General features: G+C 35.6%; 1 protein-coding gene across 4 annotated transcripts in view; it reads left to right on the forward strand.

The window, feature by feature from the left end:
• AP3B1 (adaptor related protein complex 3 subunit beta 1) overlaps positions 1-27,952 on the forward strand; it is a 276,626-nt gene that overhangs the window by 207,621 nt on the left and 41,053 nt on the right. The gene's annotated exons all lie outside the window — the stretch shown is intronic.

The raw sequence follows: 27,952 nt of genomic DNA on the forward strand, positions 1-27,952 counted from the left end.
ACACTGTCAGTAAGACCAAAAAGCCACTTAACTAAGGCCCCCCAACCCCTTCAAGGATTTACAGGCTGAAGGTAAGAAGAAGGAAACCCATATGTAATGCCCTTAGGCAGGCAGAGTGAGGCAAGGTAGAGGCATTTTTTTATACACAAGCCAATTTCACCATCTGATTAGTTCTATGAAGCTTCTCTAAGGCATATAGAAAAATAGCTGGAAAGTAGGCTTATAACTTTTGCTATTGATAAAGATTGACAACTACTGAAGTTACAACTATCCATGATTAGGAATGAGATCCTGACCCAGTTTGTATTATAGGAAATTAATTGGAAAATCAAGAGTACCTATCAGACCTGCTTTTGGCACAGAGGTTACTTTGTCAGTTTTAAAACAGTATGAAGAAAAAACAAACCATAATTAATGATGCAGAACCTGATTTTCTCAGTTTGAAACTTACCAGCATTTGGAATTATTAGGATAATTGCACATGATAGTGATGGACAGTTGTAATCAAATTTGATTTCCATTTCTCCGAAGTGGACTTTTAGGTAGGTCTTTCTCTTTTTTAAAATTGATCTAGGCTAGGGCATTTTAGTCTTGTTTTCCAGTCTGCTTGTCTTCTACTGCCAGAGTGCCAGCTTCCTTCTAGTTTGTCTACAAGGACAGATTGCGTTGCGAGAGTTTTTGTTGAATACAAGTGTTTTACTAAGTCATGTACCAGACATTTCATGAATATGTAGTCTCATTCCCGAAACAAATGATAATATGTCTGTGATAAAGATTGTTTTCTAATATGGTGGAAGAACTATATTTTTTTAAATATATATTTTTTTACACTTTAAAAACTTAAGGTGTATTTAAGCCTCAGGCTAAGAGACAAGTCCAGCTAAGATCAAATTTCTTTGACTTTAGAGGAGGAAGAAATTATAAGTTAAAATTAAAAATAATTTTGTCATTTTAAATTGGGGAAAAATCCTTTATTTGTTCTGATGAAAATGTCAGTAGTCATGGAACTGTGTTAAAAATAATGAAAAGTCACTGGCCTGGGTCTGCTTAAATTGAAAACATTTTTTAATTAAAGCTTGACAGTATTTTGTGCTTCCATCGCCCAGCCATGTCCCATCTTATTCTTTTATTCAGTTCTCTTCTAGGTATGAGTTGCTTTAATTTTTAAATTAACCTTTACGGTATGCCATACTACTGCTTCATCTTTTTATTTCTGTGCTACTTCAGAGGTCTCATAGTTAGTAACAGACCATTATCATCTCTCCCTTTCCTAGATTATTAAAAGGAGCTACTTTTTTTTTTTTAGGAGCTACTTTTTAAAAAGACATTGTTATTTTTAATTGCAGCCTTTTTATTGTAAAAATATTTTTTATTTGGCTTAAGCAAATATATGCCAGTCTAAGAAATGAATTCTCCACAATGAAAAATCCGCTGTATCAGATGACAATTGTAATTATTAATTAACTAGTAATTATTATGGCAAAAAAAAAAGGTCACCATCAAAAAAAAGAAAATATGTGTATAAATTTGTAAGAAATGGAAGGATTAAAGAGGTGTTGGTAAAGAAGGCCTGGGCCTTTCTTTTTCTCTTCCTTCTATTTTATGGTGAATAGTTCCTGTCCCTTGCTGTGGGTTCCCTCTTCAGGGCTGAGGCAGTTCACTTGAGAATTCTTTCCTAAGATTATGGTTTTTAGCTTTCATTTATTATAATTATATTACTACAATAGGAAATAAGAGGTTTTAAAATTCCATTTGTTTAAAGAGGATTTAATCTTTTCTGGCAATTTTATTTTCCACATTCGAAGTTGATTGAATGTTGTGTTACTATCAACTGCCATGTTGCAAATTTTGTTGCTTGTGTTGAATTGTGATATTTGCAGTGAAAAATACTGTTTTTAAGCTTTAAGATATCTTAGATTAAAATGTGCATTGGCCAATCATGTATTAATTATTATTTATTCATACATCAGTCAAGTTAACTTCTGTTACCTCTGTTCCTCTTTAAAAAGCTTGCCAGAAATTTTCTGAACATAGGACAAGGCATGGTATGGAGAATTGATTTTCCATTCTATTAAGTATTATTTATTAGTATTTAACCTTTTAACATGAGGAACCTGGCCTAAACATGAAAAATATTATTGTAATACTTAGAAAAACTTTGTTTCTCTGCAAAGGAAAAGAAAATGAATTTAGCTTTAGGGCACATGCCAAACTAACACTAAGAAATTAATTTATTACCAGAGAGAGGAGAACATGGAGTAAAAATATAGATAAGTACAGTATATGACCCTAATATCAAAGAAAAGTAAAAGCCACTTATCTTAAAATATATCAGACACACTGTTATTCAAATCATTCAGGAATGTAATTACAGACAGCTTTTATAGGCCTATCAATAAAGGGTTATTTCTCTACATTTGCAGCTGTTCCACATTACTGAATATATAAATATCTCCCCCAAATGCTAAATTATTACTGCAGATCTACTATACACTTCTGCTAAAAAAAAAAAAAAAATTCAGTAAGTTCTTCTTTAACATGCATAATTTAGGTTAAGAGAGATACCAACCAAATGTAATGTGTGTATCTTGTTTGAATCCTGATTGAAGCAAACCAACTCTGAAAAGACATATATATGATTGTCACGGAAATGTGAATACTGTATTTTACATTAAATTGGAGGAATTTTTTTTCTTTTAGGTATGGTAATAGTATTCTAAGTTTTCTTGACACGTCTTTATCTGTTAGATATACAAACCAAAATATTTACTGATGAAATTAGATCATATCTCGAGTTTCCTTTAAGTAATTCAAAAGTAGAGCAAAAGATTAGATTGAACAGGATTGGACAAATGTTGATAACTTTTTGAAACTTAGTGATGAGCACCTAGTTTTTCTTTATATGATTCTCTGTGCTTTTGTGTACACTTGAAAATATTCAGAGTAAGTTTTAAAAAATACATAATTTTGGAAACTCATTTATTTCTGAAGATTTTGGCACTCATGCTTCACTGAACATGTGCCCTGCCAAAGTTATCTTGTAAATTTAAGCTAGTACATCAAAATTTGAGTTCTGTTCAGGTTGTCATCTGTGAAATTAGAAGACTGTAATAGATTGTTTCTAAGGTCCCTCAGTTCTAGCTCTTTAGAAGTCTATGGGGAATAAAGTGGGAGACGGCAAGTGACTTTAGTCAACATCAGCGTTAGCGCAGGGGAAAGGTGCCTTACCTTTTTTATTAAAACATATTAATATGATAAAACTTAGACTCTGGGTCCCTGGAAGATAGGACAGGGCCTTCTTATTGGCCTTTCTGTTTCCAGTGCTTGATACGTAATAGGTGCTCATCAAAAGTGTATTAAATGAATGAGATTAATCTTTACTGTTTTCCAGCTTCATTATTATATTGTAGAATCCATTCCCACTGATGTCAGTTTAAAGGACTGTATTGATAATCTGTTAGTTTATTATTCCTATCAAGCACCTATCTAAACAGTAGTTGTGATCCTTACATATTTCTTTTATTATAACATGTAACACTTAAGGCTAAAATGGAGAATAAGTTATTGTTTTAAATTGTTTGACTAAATATATCTTAATAACCCATTCTTTTTTTTTTGCGGTACGCGGGCCTCTCACTGTTGTGGCCTCTCCCGTTGCGGAGCACAGGCTCCGGACGCGCAGGCTCAGCAGCCATGGCTCACGGGCCCAGCCGGACCGGGGCACGAACCCGTATCCCCTGCATTGGCAGGCGGACTCTCAACCACTGTGCCACCAGGGAAGCCCTAACCCATTCTTTATATTTCTTATATGCTCTCAATTAAGCTAAAAATACAGCATGGTAAACTGAGAAACTGAAATTGTCATTTTTATTTTATTTTCCCATCGATAAAGCAGATCTCCTAAAAATTTAAAGCACATCTTTCTAAGGTAACATTTACCTCCTCACATCTTTAGCAGCTATCAGACATGACATGGGACATATTCATTGACCCTAAAAATTTTCATCAGAGTCATGCACTGAAAGGGGGCAGCCCCAGCCAGACAAGAGGCTCATTTCAATTTTAACGGCTGTAATTAAAGGTTAATTCACTGAGTCAGGATTAATGAGGAAAGTACAAATGATAGGCAAGCAGCTGCCTTTATAATACAAGATTAGAACAATGCAATTACAATAAGAATTAGAAAAAAATCAACTTCCAGAAGGGATCTTTTAATAAACAAATTAACTTGTGATCTCTAAACATGAATATATATATATATATAATATTTCGTAAGGAATCATATAAGTTGACATTGTATATCTAAGTATATTATATCAAATGTAGAAACAATGCTTAATATTAAAAACTTTTTCATTATAGGTAAATTACCAAAAATATGCATGCATACATATCTACATATGATGTTTTTAAATGGCAAAAGTTTTTCCCTACTTCAGGCTCATTTTTTGATATCCGGTTATCTTTACCTGCATCATAATTGATCTTTCCCTCTCTCTGCCCCACTTCCAGCAAGTACTTCTTATGTTTATACTTGAAATCTATTCTTAAAGAGCCCATTCCAAAATTCCTTTTCATCTAATGGCAGTGAGAAAGTTGACGTGTTATTTTCAGGTGCGTTATGTTTACATATTTTATAATTCTTCTTACAATTTAAGCTCAGTGCTATATTTTATTTTATACAGATACTGTTTTTAGTGTGATATACCCTCTAACCTCAGGACATTGATCCAAAGCTTTTATATGTGTTGTATATTGTTAGAAAGCTATCAGACTACTTACTGTGTTAAACATCCTTACATGAAAGTCCCTTGCATAGTGATTGGCACATAATAGGGTCTCCGCAAATTTTATCATTTTCATCTGTTTTTGTATTATTAATTGAAGCAATAGACATTTTTTTAATTAGTAGGATCCTTATTAGTTCTGTCAACTATTTATCATCCATCACAGGATTCAAAGAGAAGGAAAATAATTGTCCATCATAAATGCAGGCTGTGGAAAATTGTTCCTCAAAAAGTGGTTCCATAAATGGAATTTACGTTTTGTCAGTGGCTCTTGAGCTGATTTTGTATAATAAATCTGTATGCTGGAGTAAATCTGAGTATTGATGCCTAGAAGCTAATAATTCAGTAGCATCATTCCTGAAAAAAATACATAGTTCTATTTGAAGATTTTGTAGCCTGTGATATGCAAAACTATAAGCAGTGTACTGCTATTACCATGAAAGTGAGTTGTAAGTATAATGTAGACTTACCTGATAAAATTATCTCCTTTTTTATTGTTTTAAATTAAAAAATTTTTTTATTGTTTAAGCTGCTGACAAGTGCTGGAGAATTTGCTTTATTGTATACACTGTGAAAAACCTGAGGAAAACTGATGTGTTTCACTGGTATTTAGATTAACCCACACATTGTATTTGGAGTGGGACAGTATGCTGTTTTGAACAATATTTTGACATTAAGAACTCCACAAAATAGTATTTAAGCCCCCTTTGGCATGGGCAGTTGATAACTTTTCATTCATAATTAGCTCATAGAGAACCGAGAGACATTTCAGGGAAATTGAACTGTCAGTGGGTAGAAACAAGCATTTGACCTCATCACATTGAGTGGGGCCCATCATAATTTGTTCATTTGGTGCCCATCAGCCCAGCCTCATCTCTCATACGGCACCTCACTGACCTTCCCTCTCCAATTCCGCTCAGTTCAGCTTTAATTATGACTCTGCAGACCTGAAGAAATATTGCAGCTTGCTCTCGAAAACCCTGAACTGCCACTCACCAAAAGATTGGTTTTTAACAGGTAATAAATGCCCAGAGGAAATGGTGCTATGTCCACACAGAGAACAGTGGCTTCTTTTGAGATTTTCTGGCTCTCAATTGTGTCACTGTTGCCTAGTGAAATTTTTATTTCCAACACAGTAAGCTTGTGACTGAACATGAGTTCTTTAATTTAGGTAAACTTACCCATCCACAGAAGAAATTCTTAGTTACTTGGTTATGCAATGAATTCACTCAGCCCATCACCTATTGAAGGTTGAGAAACAACTTTAGGTTGTTTAGATAAAGTACTATTTTTTTTAGAATGCTGCATTTTTACTTTTAATTAATAATTATTTTTTGAGATGTTGACCATCCTACCTCTTCTAACAGTACAATTAATTGTAATTCATCCAATAATTTGGCAGAAGGAATCCTGCTAACAATCTTGCCTCTGCCAACAAAACAAAAATATAAAGTTTAAAATAAGCATTCATGTTGCCTACCATCCTCCTCCTCCTCACTCCACGCACCCCCATGACAGTAGTTTTGCAAAGCAAGTTAATAGCAAACAGTGACTACATAAGAGGAAAATGTAAACCTTAGAAAATTATAAAGTTTAACTTCTGTTTTCAAATCATGTCTCTAAAGATTTCATTGCAAATAGAAATATCGAAAACTGTAGTTCTATACTGTGTATCCTTGTAGTGAATGTTAAACTGTCAGCAGGATTTTCAGGTCATTTGACAAAAAGGATACAGGTGCAGTAGCTAGCAGTGAAGGTGACTGCTAGTTTCATCAATCACTTTGCCTTTCTTTAAGTTGATACATAATGGACCCCTTCAATCAGCTTCCTTGTTCTTTGTCACTTGTTTGGAAAGAAGAAAAAAAAAGAGTGGTGGAAAGGCTGGACTCTACAGTCAAGGTTAGGAAATGAATTGTTAGTTATTTACTCAGGGTACAGAGGATGTCAGTGTGAAAGGGGGCTGGCCCTTCATAAAACGTCAAGTTTGTCATTGGGTGATAACACACAGTGTGAAGATTCATACAGGCCTTGTGCAGTGGCAGTGCTACTCAAAGTAGTGATTCTAAATATGAATTTGAGATTAAGATATTGCTTTGTGACAGAGATGTGTTTTGTGCCAGAAAATGTTCAAATACCTGCCTGTTTTACTTCTGGGGATTACATCAAACAACTTAGTCACAAAAGCAAATTTTAGGTGGATTGTAAACACATGTCAGCCACTGTCAATTTAGTCTTATACCTTCTATAATATTTAATTTGAATCAGAAATTTTCCCAAGGGTTTTGGAAAGAAAAAAGGAATTTGAAGTTTTACGTAGCTTCTATTTGCTAAAACGCATAGAGGTACCACCCAACAAGTTTGAATGCCTTGCTAATTTTAAACACTCAGGGGAGAAATAGAACAGTTTAAAGGAAACTCTCAGAAATTAGTGTCTGACTTCTTTTAACTGTTTCTTCCTCAGAAAACAGCACCTTTTAATTAATTTTTAAAAGAACGTTACACATCTGGAGAAGGTTATCAATTCACCAGTCTTTCAATAAATGGGTAGAGGGAATCATAGTGTATATCTTTTTTTAATACTTGACCAGATTGTATGTATTCTGAAATTCACCAGTATGCTTTTCAGAGTATATTTTTATAGATATGTGGCTCAATACTTATTTCAAAGCTCTCAACCAAAAAGTGCTATTATATATCAAGTGGCTGTGAAATGATCTGAGCAGGTGTTAGATTAAACATAAAAATTACATATCATAGTTATATGAAATTTCTCAGTTCTCTCAGATCTCGAAGAATAGTTTGGATACAATAGTTAATGTAGGTTAAAGTTCTTCACATTCTTTGCAGACGCCATATCTATGGGTAGTGCTAGTTCTCTTTTGCTTCTAGTAAAAAGCTTTGGAGGTTATGGTTTTTTTAGTGAAAGCTTTTTTTAACCTGAACATTCTATTAATAAACTTGAAGGGAATGTCTTCCATATTCAGAACATTATGGTATGAGCGGCAGCAAATTAAAAAAGTAAGCCATGAAAAAAAAAAAGTAAGCCATGGTTACAGTTTTGAGTGCATCTTACAGCCTTTTGGAAACAGAGACCATAAACAAGAGTACAGTAGAGCTTCCATGGAGGTTTATAGTCCTTGACAGAGGAAATTACTAATGCTGCCGAATCTTCAGAGAAGAATCCTTTTATCTTGGATGATAATACTGAATGCCTTCTATAAAATAATTGACAGATGTGAAATTTCCACTAAGAAGCATTTTGCCATTCTACATACATTTCTGTCAAACCAGCACAGACTGAATTGAGTTTGTTCTGAGCAGTATTTGCTTATATCTCTGGTGGTTTCGTTTTTCTCATGTAGACCTGGTTGCATAAGCACCCACTGGTACATCTGCATTATTTATCCCAGGAGTTATGATGTTAACTTTTAGGTGAGTGCTTGTAAAATGGTTAAGAATTCAGATTCAGAGACTCACTATAACCTTTTTGAAAATCTGACTTTTTTATTGTGCTTGTTTCAGAAAAAGATGGTGCTGGAAAAAACTGTAACATTGTTAAGAGTTGCTTCAGGATTATTACTCATGTAATACCTACCCTCTCCTTCTCTTGCCTAGATGTTTCATTGTCCTAAACTTGTTCTGCCCCATCCAGTATTTTTCTTGGTTCCTTCATTTTCCCCCATGGAAACTTCTCTGTCTTGGGTCTCATCACCCAAGTGTCTGGCTACTATAATCCCCTTTCGGCTTGTATAGAATTCACAGAAAATGTTTTGTGTGTGTGTGTGTGTGTGTGTGTGTGTGTGTGTGTGTGTGTGTGTGTAGTACGTGGGCCTCTCACTGCTGTGGCCTCTCTCATTGCGGAGCACAGGCTCCGGACTTGCAGGCTCGGCGGCCATGGCTCACGGGCCCAACCGCTCCATGGCACGTGGGGTCTTCCCGGACCGGGGCCTGAACCCGTGTCCCCTGCATCGGCAGGCAGACTCTAAACCACTGCGCCACCAGGGAAGCCCCAAAATGTTTTCTGTATGCATATTTTATAAGAAAAACTAATACATACTAAGGGTTAAGAAGTAGTCTTAGGTAATATGCAGTACATTAAATTGGAGCCTTTGGAAGACAGTTCATCTTTTATTGTTTTCATTGGTTCTCAGTACCTGTCTGTTAACCAAATGGATCAAAGCCAACTTAGTGTGTTCATTAAAAATAAAGAAAGTGGGCTTCCCTGGTGGTGCAGTGGTTGAGTGTCCGCCTGCTGATGCAGGGGACATGGGCTCGTGCCCCGGTCCAGGAAGATCCCACATGCCGCGGAGCGGCTGGGCCCGTGAGCCATGGCCGCTGAGCCTGCGCGTCTGGAGCCTGTGCTCCGCAACGGGAGAGGCCACAACAGTGAGAGGCCCGCGTACTGCAAAAAAAAAAAAAAAAAAAGAAAGAAAGTATTAGGGGAGGGGAATTTTTTATAAACCAGTCTTCCAAATGATTCTGACAAGTAACTATCCAGTATGAAAGCCACTCAAATTATTAGTGTCTATGCTATTTGGAGCTTAAGTCCAATGAGAAAATACTATACAGAAAGCAGAATTGTTGATGCCTCTCATCACAGATCAGCCATTGAAAGATGTATGCAAATAAACATTATACCATAGACTCCACAGATGGGTTTTACAACACAAGAATTCAGAACAGTAGTTTGCAACTCGACATTATAATTACTTTTATTAGCTCCCTGTTACTGCTACATTACCACACATTTGGTGGCTTATAACAATGCAAATTTATTTTCTTACAGTTCTGGAGGTCAAAGTCCAAAATGAGTCTTACTGATCTAAAATCAGTGTGTCAGCACAGCTGTGTTTTTTTCTAGAGGCTAGGGGAAAATCCTTTTTCTTGCCTTTTCCAACTTTTAGAGGCTGCCCACATTCCTTGGCTCAAAGCCAGCAATGACTAAGTTGTCCATACACTGCATCACTATGACACTGACTCTCCTGCCTCCCTCTTTCACTTATGGGATCTGTACAATTACATTGGCCCACGCAGACATTCCAGGAAAATCTCATCTCAAACTCAGCTGTTTAACAATTTTAGATTCTGTGGGTAGGACTTAGACACTTTTGGGGATCCATTATTCTGTATACCACCTCATGTCTAGAACCTGCGGGGAGAAGATGACTCAGCTATTCATACCTCACCTGTCAAATTGTAGAAGAGAGGAAGGGTAGGACCATGGCATTGTGGAGGTCATTCTGATGCAGAGCCAGAGTGCAGCACCACATATAAGCATGTACTCTTGGGTCTTGATATTGATGACACCATGGTAATCACTCACTATTCCTAGAATTCAAAGCTGTCTAACCAAGAAGTTCTTATTTGTGGCAGTTTTACTTAACTCTGGTCAGAACACTCAAATTAAGAGAAATAGGAAATTTTCAGATCAGTCATATTAAATTTTATATCTGTACCTTCCTATTGCTGTCTTTTAGATGCTTCAAGTCAATTTTTATTTCAAACTCTTACCAATTTTCATTTATTAGAATCAATTATACTAGCATTTCTCAGTGAAACATTGATTTATCTCAGGAGATAATGGAAAATGTGTCAAATGACATGACTTCTTATGCAGATTTTTAAATATTTTAAAACGTAAAAGTATTTATTATCACATAATTATAGGCACAAATAACTAACTCACTTGTGCTATTAAGGCAACAGAGAATTCAAAAGTTATTTATATTTTTAAAAAATCATGCAAAAACATGCAAAAAAATTATTGTCCAGACTTAGCACTATGCTGTTTACATGGTGCATAAGAATAAAATTAAGTAATCATGTTGAATGCATAAAGTTAAATAATATTATGAAAATTAAATTATAGGGAATGTAAAAATGGAATGTGACTAACATCATTATGGGCTAGAGTTGGTCAGGTACAGTAGAATGGAACAATTAGGGCTTGAGCTGAGCATTGTATTATGGTTAATATTTGATATTTAATTAAGTCATATGATTTATTAGAGTAAATCATAAGTAAATAATGATTTAAGCAAATCACAGAACTAACAAGTGAGTTCTCTGTGCAAGACTGGCAAAAAATAAGGGCTGTGCTGAAATTTAGAATTAAAGCACAGTGTGTTTGGATCCACCAGAGGGCAGGCAGCAGAAGCAAGAAGAACTACAATCCTGCAGCCTGTGGAACAAAAACCACATTCACAGAAAGATAGACAAGATGAAAAGGCAGAGGGCTATGTACCAGATGAAGGAACAAAATAAAACCCCAGAAAAACAGCTAAATGAAGTGGAGATAGGCAACCTTCCAGAAAAAGAATTCAAAATAATGAGAGTGAAGATGATCCAGGACCTCAGAAAAAGAATGGAGGCAAAGGTCGAGAAGATGCAAGAAATATTTAACAAAGACTTAGAAGAATTAAAGAACAAACAACAGAGATGAACAATACAATAACTGAAATGAAAAATACACTAGAAGGAATCAATAGCAGAATAACTGAGGCAGAAGAACGGATAAGTGACCTGGAAGACAGAATGGTGGAATTCACTGCTGCGGAACAGAATAAAGAAAAAAGAATGAAAAGAAATGAAGACAGCCTAAGAGACCTCTGGGACATTAAATGCCAACAGTATTCGCATTATAGGGGTCCCAGAAGGAGAGGAGAGAGAGAAAGGACCTGAGAAAATATTTGAAGAGATTATAGTCAAAAACTTGCCTTACACGGGAAAGGAAATAGCCACCCAAGTCCAGGAAGTGCAGAGAGTCCCAGGCAGGATAAACCCAAGGAGAAACACGCTGAGACACATAGTAATCAAATTGACAAAAATTAAAGACAAAGAAAAATTATTGAAAGCAACAAGGGAAAAATGACAAGTAACATACAAGGGAACTCCCATAAAGTTAACAGCTGATTTCTCAGCAGAAACTCTACAAGCCAGAAGAGAGTGGCATGACATATTTAAAGTGATGAAAGGGAAGAACCTACAACCAAGATTACTCTACTCGGCAAGGATCTCATTCAGATTCGATGGAGAAATCAAAAGCTTTACAGACAAGCAAAAGCTAAGAGAATTCAGCACCACCAAACCAGCTCTACAACAAATACTAAAGGAACTTCTCTAAGTGGTAAACAAAAGAAAAGAAAAGGACCTACAAAAACAAACCCATATCAATTCAGAAAATGGTAATACGAACATAGCATTTGATAATTACCTTAAATGTGAATGGTTTAAATGCTCCAACCAAAAGACACAGGCTTGGTGAATGTATACAAAAACAAGATTCACCTATATGCTGTCTACAAGAGACCCACTTCAGACCTAGGGACACATACAGACTGAAAGTGAGGGGATGGAAAAAGATATTCCATGCAAATGGAAGTCAAAAGAAAGCTGGAGTAGCAATACTCAGATAAAATAAACTTTAAAATAAAAAATGTTACAAGAGACAAGGAAGGACACTACATAACGATCAAGGGTTCAATCCAAGAAGAAGATATAACAATTATAAATATATATGCACCCAGCATAGGAGCACTTCAATACATAAGACAACTGCTAACAGCTATAAAAGAGGAAATCAACAGTAACACAATAATAGTGGGGGATTTTAACACCTCACTCACACCAATGGACAGATCATCCAAAATGAAAATAAATAAGGAAACAGAAGCTTTAAATGACACAATAGGCCAGATAGATTTAATTGATATTTATAGGGCATTCCATCCAAAAACAGCAGATTACACTTTCTTCTCAAGTGCACACGGAACATTCTCCAGGATAGATCAATCACATCTTGGGTCACAAATCAAGCCTCAGTAAATTTAAGAAAATTGAAATCATATCAGGCATCTTTTCTGACCACAACGCTATGAGATTAGAAACCAGTTACAGGGAAAAAAATGTAAAAAACGCAAATACATGGAGGCTGAACAATACATTACTAAATAACCAAGAGATCACTGAAGAAATCAAAGAGGAAATCAAAAAATACCTAGAGACAAATGACAATGAAAACATGACAATCCAAAACCTATGGGATGCAGCGAAAGCAGTTCTAAGAGAGAAGTTTATAGCAATACAAGCCTACCTGAAGAGACAAGAAAAATCTCAAACAGTCTAACCTTACACCTAAAGGAACTAGAGAAAGAAGAACAAACAAAACAAAGGTTAGTAGAAGGAAAGAAATCATAAAGATCAGAGCAGAAATAAATGAAATAGAAACAAAGAAAACAATAGCAAAGATCAATAAAACTAAAAGCTGGTTCTTTGAGAAGCTAAACAAAATTGATAAACCATTAGCCAGACTCATCAAGAAAAAGAGAGGGCTCATATCAATAGAATTAGACATGAAAAAGGAGGAGTTACAACAGACACCACAGGAATACAAAGCATCCTAAGAGACTACTACAAGCAACGCTATGCCAATAGAATGGACAACCTGGAAGAAATGGACAAATTTTTAGAAAGGTATAACCTTCCAAGACTGAACCAGGAAGAAACAGAAAATATGAACAGACCAATCACAAGTAATGAAATTGAAACTGATTAAAAATCTTCCAGCAAACAAAAGTTCAGGACCAGATGGCTTCACAGGTGAATTCTATCAAACATTTAGAGAAGAGCTAACACCCATCCTTCTCAAACTCTTCAAAAAAACTGCAGAAGAAGGAACACTCCCAAACTCATTCCATGAGGCCACCATCACCCTGATACCAAAACCAGACAAAGATACTACAAAAAAAAGAAAATTACAGACTAGTATCACTGATGAATATAGATGCAGAAATTCTCAACATAATACTAGCAATCAGAATCCAACAGCACATTGAAAGGATCATACACCATGATCAAGTGGGATTTAACCCAGGGATGCAAGGATTCTTCAATATATGCAAATCAATCAACGTGATACACCGTGTTAACAAATTGAAGAATAAAAACCATATGATCATCTCAATAGAAGCAGAAAAAGCTTTTGACAAAATTCAACACCCATTTATGATAAAAAAAACTCTCCAGAAAGTGGGCATAGAGGGAACCTACCTCAACATAATAAAGGCCATATACAACAAACCCACACAAACATCATTCTCAATGGTGAAAAACTGAAAGCATTTCCTCTAAGATAAGGAACAAGACAGGGATGTCCACTCTCTCCACTATTATTCAACATAATTTTGGAAGTCCTAGCCATGGCAATCAGAGAAGAAAAGGAAATAAAAGGAATACAAATTGGTAAAGAAGAAGTAAAACTGTCACTGTTTGCAGATGACATGATACTATGCATAGAGAATTCTAAAGATGCCACCAGAAAATTACTAGAGCTAATCAATGAATTTGGTAAAGTTGCAGGATACAAGATTAATGCATAGAAGTCTCTTGCATTCCTATACACTAAATTAAGGAAACACTCCCATTTACCATTGCAACAAAAAGAATAAAATACCTAGGAATAAACTTACCTAGGGAGACAAAAGACCTATATGCAGAAAACTATAAGACACTGATGAAAGAAATTAAAGATGATACCAAGAGATGGAGAGATATACCATGTTCTTGGATTGGAAGAATCAATATTGTGAAAATGACTATACTACCCAAAGCAATCTACAGATTCAATGCAATCTCCATCAAATTACCAATGATATTTTTTACAGAACTAGAACAAAAAGTCTTAAATTTTGTATGGAGACACAAAAGACCCCAAGTAACCAAAGCATTCTTGAGGGAAAAAAATGGAGCTGGAGGAATCAGACTCCCTGACTTCAGACTATACTACAAAGCTACAGTAATCAAGACAATATGGTTCTGGCACAAAAACAGAAAGATAGATCAATGGAACAGGATAGAAAGCCCAGAGATAAACCCACACACCTATGGTCAACTAATCTATGACAAAGGAGGCAAGGATATACAATAGAGAAGAGACAGTTTGTTCAATAAGTGGTGCTGGGAAAACTGGACACCTACATATAAAAGAATGAAATTAGATCACTCCCTAACACCATACACAAAAATAAACTCTAAATGGATTAGAGACCTAAATGTAAGACCACACACTATAAAACTCTTAGAGGAAAACATAGGAAGAACACTCTTTGACATAAGTCACAGCAAGGTCTTTTTTGATCCACCTCCTAGAGTAATGGAAATAAAAACAAAAATAAACAAATGGGACCTAATGAAACTTAAAAGGTTTTGCAAAGCAAAGGAAACTACAAACAAGATGAACAGACAACCCTCAGAAAGGGAGAAAATATTTGCAAACTAATCAATGGACAAAGGGTTAATCTCCAAAATATATAAACAGCTCATGCAGCTCAATATTAAAAAAACAAACAACTCAATCCAAAAATGGGCAGAAGACCTAAATAGACATTTCTCCAAAGAAGACACACAGATGGCCAAGGAGCACATGAAAAGCTGCTCAATATCACTAATTATTAGAGAAATGCAAATCAAAACTACAATGCGGTATCACCTCACACCAGTTAGAATGGGCATCATCAGAAAATCTACAAACAACAAATGCTGGAGAGGGTGTGGAGAAAAGGAAACTCTCTTGCACTGTTGGTGGGAATGTACATTGATACAGCCACTATGGAGAACAGTATGGAGGTTCCTTAAAAAACTCAAAATAGAACTACCATATGACTCAACAGTCCCACTACTGGGCATGTACCCAGAGAAAACCATAATTCAAAAAGACACATGCACCCCAGTGTTCATTGCAGCACTGTTTACAATAGCCAGGTCACGGAAGCAACCTAAATGCCCATTGACAGAGAAATGGATAAAGAAGATGTGATATATATATATATATATATATATACAATGGAATATTACCCAGCCATTAAAAGGAACTAAATGGGGTCATTTCTAGAGACGTGGATGGATCTAGAGACTGTCATACAGAGTGAAGTAAGTCAGAAAGAGAAAAACAAATAACGCATATTAACTGATATTTGTGGAACCTAGAAAAATGGTACAGATGAACTGGTTTGCAGGGCAGAAATAGAGACACAGATGTAGAGAACAAACGTAGGGACACCAAGTGGGGAAAGTGGCAGGGGGCCGGTTGTGGTGTGATGAATTGGGAGATTGGGATTGACATATATACACTAATATGTGTAAAATGGATAACTAATAAGAACCTGCTGTATAAAAAAGTAAATTAAATTCAAAAAGAAAAGTACAGTGTGTTTGGAGGGCTGTGCTTTTAGAATTTTTAAATGTTTATTTTTTTCATCAAACTGTTGTAGATCTAGGAATTCCTGTCCTTAAAATGAAATAACACTTTTCTGAAAAGACCCAGCATAAGAAGAAATGAAAAATTGTTTCCTATTTTATGATTATACCCCTGGAGCTAATTCTTTTTTCTTTGGTGTGTTACGTGAAAGATGATCTAAGCTAACCTATCTCAAAGTTTACTAGCTATCAGACTTTGTGCTTTGAACCAAATGGTTGACTTAATTTTTCCTCTCCCTGAGAGCTAAAGAAGGAGAGGAACCCTAAGTATCCACTGCTGTCCCCTAGTGGAGTAGAGTCTAAAATCAGAGGAATAGTGGACAGAAATAATTTAACGAAACAACAGAATAGGAGTTAGAGTTATATTTTGCCATAAGTTGGATGGAGAGTTAACTCAAGTAGCAATGGGTGGTAGGATTACATTTATCTCACAGGAAATCTTGTAATGACTCCTTTCCTGTTTGCGTGGCATCGTCTTCAGTAAACTCTTAGAGAAAACTAGCAAAAGGTACCACAACTCAATGAAAAGGTGGGTGGCCAGCATCCTGTATAGAACTGGTACTATGTTCTTGAAGAGCTGGATTTATTTCTGGACATCAACATTTTTTAAAGCAATGCATCCTTCTCTATCTAACAAATGCCTGCCATAACCAATAATATGTTGGCATGTCCATTTTCAGCTTGTAGTACAAAATAAATGAAAGCCAAGGACATTACAATTGGGAAGGAAGGAAAACTATTATTTAAAAGGCTTTTAAATGATGTCACTATATATTCTTTTAACAACATCCTCTAAAAGCCTTTGAAAAAATAGTCCCTTCCTTCCTCAGTTGTTAACAAAGAGCATGCTAGGGACTGCTCTTTAAAAGGCTGTTAAATGGTGATACTATATTTTTTAACATCAACATCATTTAGAAACCTTTTAGAGAACAGTCCTCTTCACCCACAACTAACAGAGAGGAAAAGAAAAAAAAAAGGACATGGGGGAAGGGATTACTGTTTTAAAGGCCTTTGGATGGTACTATCAATAAATACAGCAGTATTGTTTTAAATGCCCTTCTCCAATGGTGATTCAGCTTTTTGATATGTACTTTTAACCTCAGGACCTTATGTTATCTGACAGATTGATGTTTTAATGTTGACAGGAAACTCAATTTACTAATAATCCCGATAATGCCTTTTATTGAACAGTTTAAAAATCAATTTCACATATACAGTCTCATTTTGTCCTCAAAACAACTCAGTGAAGCAGACAGGATGTGTATAATTAGCCCCATTTTACAGAGGAGAAAAACAGAAGCTAAGTGAGGCTGTGATTTAGCTAAGTTCTCACTACTAATATATGACTGAGTTGAAACCATAACCCAGGGCTCCTGACATTTGATCTAGTGCCCCATCCAGCTGCCTCTGGTTACCTTTGTTACATTTTTTTTAGTGATATTCTTCATTGCTCTTTTCAACACGTCCAAACAGTAAGAGTTAATTCCTTATAATTAGTATAAAAGTGGGATTCTATAATTTCAGTACTGCAGGTAGATGTGTAGATGGTAGGAGTTTTTTAATACTGTAATCCTGATGAAGTAAAGAAGTATAAAATGCCTCAAAGCGTAGTAGTCTTCCTATGATGTTAGGACATTCAGACTTATCTTGAGATTCCTCATCACATCAGAAATGATGTGTGCTTATGAAATTCTCACTTGAAATCCACTTTTAGATATCTAGTTTATTAAATAACTGATAATTTAAAAATCTGATCTCATTTTATTGATTTTCTTTTGAAGGTTATTCTGGTGACTAAGGCTACTGATTCATAATTAAGGTCATATTCAAAAAGGTTTCCTCGGTTATCATTAATCTTTGGAAAGAAGTAATAAATTCTGGTTCTTCCCACTTCCTGTAGTTCTCTGAAAAAGAGGAAACAATCTCCCCACTAGCTTGCGTGACTGACCTTTATTTTCCTTTATCATGAGGAATACTTTGTGTTTATTGGAAAAGAAATTGTAGATTATTACTTGACAGAAATGACACTTAAAAATGTTCAATTCTGATCTTAGTTCTGCCAGTGTTTTTCCCTTATGCCAATAAACATTGTCTTTAATGACAATTAAAGAAGAGTACTTTCATCTACAAAACACTTTCATATGAAGTATCTCACTGAATCCTTATAAAAACGATCCTACAAATTAAGTAGTTTTACTCTTTATTTTACGAATTCATGCTCAAAGAAGTTAAATAATTTTCTTCTCATCAATAACTTGAAGGTCTTCTAACTTACCACTGCCAGCACTAACTCTACCTGACAAGAGGGAAGCCATAGCCTTTCTTGCTTCTGAAGAAAGATGTTTCATATGCCAAATTTAGGGATAGCCTGAGAACACATGAACCAGTGCAAGAGTACAAGCACCTAGGCCCCAATCCTAGGTATTGATCCAGAAAAATTCCTAGTCAGGTGACTCTACTGAAAATAAAGCCCGGTCATCAGAGGTTTTGCTGCCAAAGACGTGGACTCCAAAGACTCAGAGGTTCCTGTGTAGTAAATCAAGGTGTTCTACCCATCCCTCCCTCCTCACTGAAGAATTTAAAATATTTATGCACAGATCAGGAAAAGAAAAAAATATATATATATGTGTATGTATAAATATACGTGTGTGTGGGTGTGAGAGAGCGTGTAAGCGAGTGTGCACGCTAGCTCTGTAGTCTCAGAGGACCCATTTCCCCAAACTTGCCCTATGTCAGGAATTCCACAGCAATGTATGGTTTGTCTAACTGACATCTGTGATGTAGAAAGGATCCTTTCCTTCTTTGTCAGATTCAAAGAAAGCATCCCTGGAGAGCCCTGTTATTTAAAATTAAAGTAGCAGTAATAAAACTGCCTTTCCAATTTGTACGTCAACTAAGACATACTTCTTTTTCTTCCTCTAGAACTTCATCTAGATGAGATCCATATCCCTCTGTCTCATAAGTTACAATTCATTTAAGTGCAAGCAGCATGGCTGGTTTTTAGATGCTGTGGCCCCATTGTGAAATGTGTGGAACAACTACCAATCCCCTCACGTACTTTTATATAGTACTATTATGTAGCCTGGCTTTCCTCTGAGAATCTCCCTTTGGATCTTGCTGTCCCATAACAAATATTCTCATCATGACCTCACTCACAATTCTCTAGAATTCTTTGATGAAATCATTATTACCAGCAAGATGGTTTGTATGAAGCTCCCAGATGTTTCATCTAGGCCATTCCCTTTTCATCTTCATGTTCCTTCCTCATATGAGGCCCATTCCATCTTCCTATACCCTTTTCCTTTCCTTGTCATTCTCATCTTGGGATCTCTTAATCATTTACCCACATTCAGTGAAGATCTTGGCATCTTCCACATAATCTCGTCAGCCCACCATCATCCTGGGACATCTCACTGTACACATTTTCAACCTGTGCAATATGTAACCTCACAGCCTCTTGATCTGTTCAGTACCAATAACTTTGACCTGTACTGAATTTCAACCACATACTCTGAAATCATGTCTCACTCCTGTACTTGTGCCTGTCACGTTAACATCTTCGGGCCCTTCACTCCTCTAGATTTTTTTATATTTAGCCTAGATTTACAACAACCCTAAAAGATAGGTCGTAGTTTCCCCACTTCACAGATGTGAAAATTGAGGTCTCTAAAGCATGAGTAACTTTTTCAGTGTCATAGGATTAGTAAGTTGCAGAGCCAGAGGTTCAGCTCATCTGTCTGGCTTCAAAGCTCAGCACTTTCTACCCCTCCTCACTGAGCATATAAGGGAGGTACACTTTTAAGAGAACTATTTGTACAAGAGCCTGTGGTACGGTTTGGAGTGGAAAGAATCTAGAGACAGGGAGGCCAATTTGAATGGGCAAGCAGAAATAAAAGGGGAGCAAAAGATAGGGAGGGACACCAAATTGTTAATTATGGTTAAATCTGAGGGGATTTTACTTGTATTTCCATACTGTTTGAAATTGTTTTCAATAAGCATGCACTTCTTTTGCAATTTAAAATTTTAAAAAATGTTTTAATGTTTTAAGTGTCATTGATGACTTGAACTAAGCTGGTGGTAGACAACAGAAAAGAAGAAAATGAATACAAGAGACATCAAACTTCTCAAGTAATTGTTGGAGGGAAATAAGAATGTTAAAGATAATGCCAAGGTTCTGAGCTTGGTTCCAAAGGAAGGGAACACTAACATTTTCTTTTGTATATGATATTGATATTGTCAGTGAGAAAGCAGTAGAACTAAAGATCAAATGATTATCACATCTATCAAATAACACAACACATAATTGTTTGTGCTTATATAAACTGTTCCGGTTCTGACGAAATTTATTGTAACCAATTATTGGAACCTTTCTGCTAAACACTTTGGAAACCAGATTGTTTTGTTTTTATTAGCACCCTTAAACCAAAAGTCAGAAAGGAAATATGAAAAAAAATAGTAGAACATATCTAAGAATAGTATAACGTATCTACATCCAGAGTTCTGGAACTATTTTTCTATGAAAGTGGTAAATAAAAGTATATAGGGCTTCCCTGGTGGCGCAGTGGTTGAGAGTCCGCCTGCCGATGCAGGGGACACGGGTTCGTGCCCCGGTCTGGGAGGATCCCACGTGCCGCGGAGCGGCTGGGCCCGTGAGCCATGACCGCTGAGCCTGCGCGTCCGGAGCCTGTCCTCCGCAACGGGAGAGGCCACAACGGTGAGAGGCCCGCGTAACGCATTAAAAAAAAAAAAAAAAAAAAAAAAGTATATACACATCACTCTGGATTTCAGATTTATAAAAAGTAGTATGTCGACAGTGAGACTTATAGGTTTACCTTTGGGGAGGGGAAAGGATAGGGTATTATTATAAAGTAATTTCCTCCTCATCTCAACACCAATGGAAATTGAATACATCCTCTATGGGGGTCAGCAAACATTTTGTAAAGGGCCAGATAGTAAATATTTTTAGCTTTGCAGAGCACAGCCACTCACCTCTGCCATTGTGGTAACACAGCCAGAGGTCGTGCAGAAATGGATGAATGTGGCTGCGTTCCAATGAAACTGTGTTTGTGGACATGGAATTAGAATGTCTTATAATTTTAGTGTCACAAAAATGTTAGTTTTCTTTTTATTTTTTTCAACCATTTAACAATGTAACAACCATTCTTAACTCACAGACTATACAAAAACAGGCAATGGACTGGGTTTGATCCATAGGCCAAGTTTGCTGTAGCCTGCTTAATACCATGTGTGAAGTAAGGTTCTCATTAAATGTTTGTTGATAATTACTCAGATCTTTCTATAAGTACATTTTTATTTATTACCAAAATAAGAGGTGAAAAGTCTCACGTTTTTCGTTGTATATACTGATGACTAAAATAAAATAGGAGCAAGGGACACAGTTACTTTCTAGAATACCTAAATATACATATATAAGGAGGAAGTTATCTTTAGAAGTATAAACCATTTATTTAAAGTAATATTCGATAGAAAAATGAAATATACTTCTTTGAATGTTATGTTTATAGTTCTAGCTAACAGTTAAGCAAATTTTCCCTTTGCTTTTTTAAATCCTGTACTAGGTACTAGACCCAATACTGTAGATTAAAGATAAAATAGGCTCACTTTCTACAGTTTCCTGGGTGAATAAGACAATACTGTAGCTTTCTGCATTACAGTTCTTACCAGTTGAGATTTACACTGGTTTAAAAAGTGCTAATTTTAAAGATGAAACTGTATCTCTGTTTACAGTCTGGTCATTTTTTATAAATCATATATCTAAATAGATACTGCTGTAAAATAAGCCAAACAAAACTAGGTACAAAGAGAGCAGTTTATATACTGCAGATCTTCGTATTTTTGGAGTCCAAAAACAGAATAGATTGATAATACTTAAAAATGATTAAGTGTCTGAATGTGGATTAAAGCAAAAAAGACTAGAAGATATTGTTTTCATAAAGCTTTACATGGAAGTGTCATCTCTGAAATAGTAATGCAGATGTTGAACAAGGTTTATTTTTAGGCATTTGATAATCCATGTTTTATTTTCAGTTCTCATTTAAATTTTATAATTCAGTCATTTTGAACAGCTATGTTCAAAAGAAGTTTTACAACTTTAATCTTAATAATCTCAAAAAAAGCAGACATGCTATGTCATAAAATAACTATTAGTGACTAGTTTGTATCCTATAAATCTAACTTGAGTTGATAATATGGTCCATTACCAGCTAACTGCACAGAGTATTTTTCATTTTACACTCTTCGGTTACTTTTTAGTGAAGTGTTAAAAAATATGAAGCTTTTCTCCTCTCTAAAATTGCACGCTGTCTGTCTGTTACTAGGGAGATAACAGCTCTTATAAATGTTTCAGTAAGCGCTAAGTAGACAGTTATGTGCACTCTCATTCCACGCTTATTTGCTTACTGTAATAAACTGATAAAATATGTGTGGTTTGTCTCTGTGTATCTACAGGCATCATGAGTCACATAGATTCCCTTTAGAAATAATGTTGTGTCTGCAAAATTGATTGGTTATTTTCATAAACCATCTAAAGGTACACAAATGACTTTTATTATTTAAACATATGCTGTGTAAAGATTTGTAGAGGATTCTCTCACTGTTAACCTGATGCTTTTTGTTCTGTTAACTCTAGAAGAAGGCTTTTTATTTTAGAGTTATTATATTTAGTGAACTAATTACCTCCTCAGGAATCGTGAGGATAGCCCATATCATTTGCTTATAATGCAGCTAAAATTTTAATTCTTTGAACATTAGTAGTTAAATAATTAAATCAAAACCATTGTTTTCAAATATTGTCTTTCATACTATCCTATTTATACAAGTTTTAATATTTAATGGGAAATAATGCTTTTACCTGAACTAGATACTATAAGAAATAGTGTTTGGATCATAGAAGTCCTTCTAATTATTAAGAAATATGGTATTTTTCATTTGTGTCCAATTATATACAGTAGAAAATTTCTAGTCAAGTCACATCCCAAAACCAACAAGTATTAATATTGATAATCTCCACTTATCACAGTAAGCTCCTTGAAAGACTGTAGTATTTTTAGGAACAGTGTTATAATTGAGCACTCAGCATCAACTAAGTATAGTTATGACCAACACTAGTGGTATATTATCTGCAAATCTCTATAATCATTTAAAGTAGAAAAATTATGCTTTGAGTTCTGAAAATGGGTAAAATTATGTTTTATAAATTGAACATAAAAGTGGGGAATAAAGGGAGAGACAGATAATAAACATAATAAATAAGATTCCTCTTTCTTAATGAAGGTAGGACTAAGTAGCCTTGAACCAAAGCAAGTTGAACCATAAGAATTGCTAATTCCACTTTTTTTTTCCTTCTCTTTATTTGTTGAGGTATAGTTGATGTACAATATTATGTAAGTTTTGGATGAACAACATAATGAATCATATTTTTAAAGGTTATACTCCATTTATAGTTATTATAAAATATTGGCTGTATTCCCTGTGTTATGTAATATATCCTTGTAGCTTATTTATTTCATACATAGTAGTTTGTACCTTTTAATCCCCTACTCCCATCTTTCCCCTCCCCCTTCCCTCTCACCACTGGTCACCACTAGTTTGTTCTCTATATCTGTGAGTCTGCTCCTTTTGTTGTATTCACTAGTGTATTTTATTTTTTAGATTCCATATACAAGTGATATCATACAGTATTTGTCTTTCTTTGTTTGACTTATTTCAGTTAGCATAATACTTTCCAAGTCCATCCATGTTGTTGCAAACGGCAAAATTTTTGTTCTTTTTATGGCTGAGTAGTATGCCATTGTACATATATATATCACGTCATCTTTATCCATTCATCTGTTGATTGACACTTAGGTTGCTTCTGTATTTTGGCTATTGTAAATAATGTTGCTATGAACATTGAAGTGCATGTATTTTTTTCAAATTAGTGTTTTCGTTTTTTTTAGATATGTACCCAGGAGTGGAATTGCTGGGTCATATGGTAGTTCTATTTTTAGTTGTTTGAGAAACCTCCATACTGTTTTTCACCAATTTACATTCCCACCAACAGTGTAGGAGGGTTCCCTTTTCTCTACATCCTTCGCCAATATTTGTTATTTGTGTTCTTTTTGAAGATAGCCATTCTGACAGTTGTGAGGTGATATCTCATTTTGGTTTTAATTAGCATTTCTCTGATAATTAATGATGTTGAGCATCTTTCCATGTGCCTGTTAGCCATCTGTATGTCTTCTTTGGAGATATGTCTATTCAGTTCTTCTGCCCAGTTTTTAATTGGGTTGTTTGTTTTTTTGATGTTGAGTTGTATGAGCTGTTTATATATTTTGGATATTAACCCCTTATCGATCATATCATTTGCAAATATTTTCTCCTGTACAGTAGATTGTCTTTTCGTTTTGTTGACAGTTTCCTTTGTTGTGCAAAAGCTTTTAAGTTTAATTAGGTCCCATTTGTTTATTTTTGCTTTTATTTCCTTTGCTGTAATTCAAGTCTTTGATGTACAGAGTTGGTAGATTCATATGGTTCAACCTAATCAGATGCCATGCCTGAGTCTCACCATAACATATCTACCAGGGCTTTAGGAAAAGGAGCAAGAAAGCGCCTTATCCCGTTATGAGTTTATTCCCCAGTCTCCCAGTTAGTGTCCTGAAATCTGACTAATTGTGATTAGTAGTTGAGTTGGGGGAGTTAAATGATAGAAACCGAATTTGAACTAGCTTAAGGAAAAAAAAAAAAAGGGAAGTTTCAGGAAGGAATGCTAGAGTATTTCGCAGAAAACCAAGCTTCAGGAAGGGTAGGAGTATGTCAGCTTCAAGAACCATCCATACCAAAGATACCAGCAGGACTCTGTCTCTCACCTGTTCTTTGTTTATTTCTTACTGAGCAATATGGCAGGAAATGTGGCCACAGACATTACAGTTTTAAATCTCAGAATTTTAGCCACTTGAGAGAGACTGGCTCAACTTCCTAAGTCCCAAATCCAAAAATCCTAGGAAAGGAACTCATTGGGCCAGGTGCCCATTCCTGAACCAATTAATGTGGTCAGATCATGAGGTGGCATAAGAACATGCCAGCTCCATCAAGAACTGAATGTGGCAACATTCCTAGAAGATGGTAGATGTGTTGAGCAGACAATCCCATATATAACCACTACAGGGTAGAACACTGGGGAGAAAGCTCCTTCAAAACGCCAGCACTTAGTCTTGAACCAGATAAAAGCTACCCTGAAACACTGAACTCTTGATTCCTCAGTGTCTTTCATAAAACTTACTTGATACTTTGTTGTCAGCCATCAGAACACATCATGATACATCAGAACCTCATAGAAACAATTAGCCAGGTCATAACATCAACTTTAATAAAGGAAAGTGAAAAAAAAAAAAAAAAAGTAGCTTCTTTGTCAACAACACTTCTCATTAGCAAAGCATGCTAACCCAGGTGGTGCCATTGTGCACATTCCATAAAGGCATCCTTGAATGTAAGCTAGGTTTTTAGATCTTATCCACCTCTCAGTCAGTTACCACTGCACAGCTGTACATGATACTCCTACTCAACGTTAATTTAGCTCTTTGGAGTAAGTGGATCTGGGAATTGTCAGATGACCAAAAAAACAGAAAAGTAGGTATCAAAGAACTGTGCAGGGTATGAGATGTTACCTCACTTTCAGGCTAACAAGTTAGCCTGAGACAATTTCATGGGTACTGGTAGAAGACACCAGACTCCTGTGTCAAAGACAAAGGACAGTTTATTACTCACAGCAATAGCAGAAGCCAGGGTAACATCATTCTTGCCACTTCTCTGAGCCTCAATTTTCACAGGGTGAAGCAATGAAGGCTAGGTAATGACTGCATATGCAGTGGGTTGCTTTAGAGGAGAGGATCCTTAGCATAGAAGATCCCAACCTTTCATAAGGGTCTGTTGGCAAACCTGTCCAACCTTTGCCCCAGAGGGAGGCACTTAACCCATTTCCAAAGACTGTTTGCTGTACATCCTTGAAAAGATTTTCAGGAACAAAGTTGTTAATACCTTTGCTTAGAAGATGTACAGAACTGTGAGAGATCTATGGAGAACTGTTCCTCAGGACAACAAGAGAAGGGGAGGGGAGAAGGAAGAATGTAACATGTATGCCCTTAGATCAGGGGTCAGCCACCTTTTTCTGTAAAGGGTCCAGATAGTAAATATGTTAGGCATTGCAACTACTCATCTCTTTCATTGTAGAGCCAAAAAGCAACCACCCACAATATGTCAAAGAACAGAATGGCTGTGTTCCAATAAAACTTTATAAAACAAGCAGCAGGTGGTATTTGGCTTGTGGGCTGTAGTTTGCTGTCTCCTACCCAAGATGATTTGTTTTGTTCAAACTTAAGTATCTACCTCCTTTCTTAAACCCTCATTTTCACAGCCCCAGTCTAGGTCATTCACTAATTAATTTACTTTTTACTTTTACTTTTGTTTTTTATTTAACATTTAATAAAATAATTGTTATTTATAAATTGTGAAGTAAGAAAAGCCATTCATGACATTTAGCATCTTAGAATATAAGCAGCCACAGATCATGTATATGTTTCTGGAATATAAGTAAGTAATCTGATGTACAAAATGTTGAACTAAAATCTTGCTCTCTTGTCAGGATTAATTGTATTACATATGGAAATTAATGAAGTAGTTATGAAACCTACTGGTTTTATTGAACAAAACATCACCTATGTAGTTTAGATAGTGGAGGAGGTTCGCTAAATATGACTTGTATGAACTTAGAAAATAGGTTAAAAAAAGCAATCAAACATTTTCAGTCAGCCCCTTTCTGTAGTTAAAAAAGTGTATATTATTACCCCAGAGTGCCATTTATGAGGTATTTATTGTGAAAGAAAACTTTGCACTATCATAGATAAGCTTTGAAGATTGTTAAGGAGGACCTTTTTTAGAAGTTAAAGTGCTTCTTGAACTTGGTTGAGTTTGGAAAGAATGTGTGGAGAGAATTACACTGTTCTTCTTCCTTTGCACATTCCTTAGCATTGTTTTAACTATTATAATAAAGGTGCAGTATTTTGAGACAAAGTAGAAAAAAATCAAATATTTGGACCACGTGTCCCAGGGTTAGATTGAGAGAATCAGTTAACCAACTAAGACAAGCTGATAGCTCTTAAATGACTTAAGGCATACCTTCAAAGAACCTTATATCTAGAGTGCTAATTCCTGGCTGCCTGTAATCCAGACTCCTGCTTTTGTTCTGCTTTTCTCATGGTGCTCTACACTTGCCTCTCTCCAACTTTATCATTCTGTGTATATGATGTTTAACTCTTGGATTTTTGTTGATGAGTTTTAAATTATTATATAATTTTTTTAAGTCATCAGATGTCAGTGGCATAGTGAGCATGTTGAACAGGTTAATATGTACTCTCACAATTATAATAGAAAACCTAGTTTGGGAGAGTACACTTGTTAGGAAAAAATCTTGATTAGGCCTGTTTAATCACAAATTGATTTTTGTTTTTTTTTTTAAAAGCTTGCCCATGTCAGGTCAAGCCACATGCAATACTTTGAATGGAAAGATAGCCACCATATGATGTTAGAAAGGACTGTGTTTCTTCACTTAATATGCTGCCTCTGATTCCACTCACAGTTGAATTTAACTAAGAGTCTAAGGTTCAGTGGAAGCATAAACAGATGATTAGACAAGAAAATATTGGCGGGGGTGGGTGGAGGAATAAGCAACGCTTTGTTTTGCCAAACAATAGAATCACATTGTAGGGCTATAAGAAATAAAACAGTGTGGTACTGGTTTAACAGCTCCATCAAGGTTCAAAAACGTCTCCAACTAAATAATTAGAATGTCTGCATTTATAGATCATTGAGGAAGAGCTAATCATTAAATCATGTACAGATGATTTGTTAAGTATTTG

Source organism: Phocoena sinus, chromosome 3 (genome assembly GCF_008692025.1).
Source record: "Phocoena sinus isolate mPhoSin1 chromosome 3, mPhoSin1.pri, whole genome shotgun sequence".
NCBI classification, from domain to species: Eukaryota; Metazoa; Chordata; class Mammalia; order Artiodactyla; family Phocoenidae; genus Phocoena; species Phocoena sinus.